This window comes from Lepus europaeus, chromosome 3 (genome assembly GCF_033115175.1).
Source record: "Lepus europaeus isolate LE1 chromosome 3, mLepTim1.pri, whole genome shotgun sequence".
NCBI lineage: Eukaryota > Metazoa > Chordata > Mammalia > Lagomorpha > Leporidae > Lepus > Lepus europaeus.
The window spans coordinates 81,225,594-81,227,351 of record NC_084829.1 but is presented as its reverse complement, the minus strand read 5'-3'; positions in this window follow the sequence as shown (position 1 = coordinate 81,227,351).

Below are 1,758 nucleotides of genomic sequence, written 5' to 3'. Positions count from 1 at the left end.
AGGCACTGAGGGATTCTGAGCAGAGAAATGATCTGACAACTTATATATAAAAGGATTGCATAGACATGTTAAGAATCCTCACAGTAGAGGCTAGCGCTGTGGCATAGTGGGTTAAGCCACCGTCTGCAGTGCCTGCATCCCAAATGGGTGCCATCTTTAGTCTGTGCTGCTCTACTTGCTATCCGGCTCCCTGTTACAGTGTCTGGGAAGAGCAGTGGACGGTGGTGCAAGTCCTTGGGCCCTTGCACCCACGTGGGAGACCTGGATGAAGCTCCTGGCTTTGGCCTGGCCCAGTGCCAGCCATTGTGGCCATTTGGGGAGTGAACCAGTGGATGGAAGATCTCTGTTTCTCTGTAACGGTGCCTTTGAAATAAATAAAATAAATCTTAAAAAAAAAAAAAAAGACTTCTCACAGTAGTGTTACAACAATTGCCTTAGCACAGGAACAGCTTGGTGCGTAACAAAGGCCATCTCATGCTGTTTGCAATGAGTGATGGTAGTGTCCACCCAGATGGCTTTACAAGTCAGTACCCATTCCCAGGTGCTGGGGGTTTTGGCCAGTGCTCCTTTCCCTCAAGAACTGCCCTTGGTCAAAGCTGAAGCCACCTTACCCTGACTGCCTTGGGGCTGCTCATGCCCCTGGTATAAGCTGGAACCAAGGCTATGGTGCAATGTGTGCTCCAGCAGTTCCTGTGTGGTCAGGATGGGGCCAGTCTGCAGCTGCATGTCATCCTTGCTAGCTTTTTGCCTCCTGTTTTCGGACAGTTTGCCCATGGTAAATCACTTCAGAAATAATCCTCCTCCTGGGCTCTGCTTCTCTGGAACCTCACCTAAGACACTGTGGCCATGATAATTGTCTTCTTTGATTTATTATCTCTTTAGTGTAATTCATCTTCATACATTTCACTTGAAGCAAATACTGGTGCTCCCAAACTCACATTCTTGCTCTTAGGCTTCATGGGGACCACTTGAGGGTGGTCGACCACATGGGCAACTTGAGGGTCTATACCTGCACTTGACACTATTCAGCAATCCCAAGGGGTGCTTTTGGAATGTGTTATGTTGACATTTTAATATTTTAACGTTCATCCTTATTCACACCTAAGGTGATTGGGTTAAATCAGATTCTCATTTAAAATGCAAGCCATAACTACATTGTCCCCCATATCCCAACTAAGTCAAGATCTTCTACAGGTACAAAATTACATGCTATGCAACGAATGGGGAAAAGTAGTTTTTTGGCTTACACATGAGAAGAGGCAGAACAAAAGGAAGAAAAACCTTTGCTCCATAGTTGGCAGATGGCAAGGATCCTGGAAAAGGAAATGCATCTCTTCCCAGGATCTCTGTTTTTTTATGACCTAGAGATGTCTCTGAGATTCTGGAACTTATTTTCCTTGAAATGGAAATACATATTTCCCAAGTCAGGCATAGTTCTCTTGAGTTCTCACTAGCCATGCAGTGGTAAATTAACTTCTCAAGCTTGGGATCCCAGATCTGTAACAAAATTTATTCAAAAGCTCCAACTCTGTAGAACAATAGGAATATTCTCTGTATATCCGCACATACCTGCCTCAGGAATCATCAGTAGCTGCCAACTGTCTACCTCTGCCCACACTGGCTGAAGGCATTTCCCTTGAGAAATCTACAAGCCTGGGCTGGACATAAGGACTTGCTATTTCTACCGGACTCCATTTCTGGGTGGCAAAATGGATCATTGTTCTCTCATCAAAAGAGAGTATTTCAGTAGTAATAAAA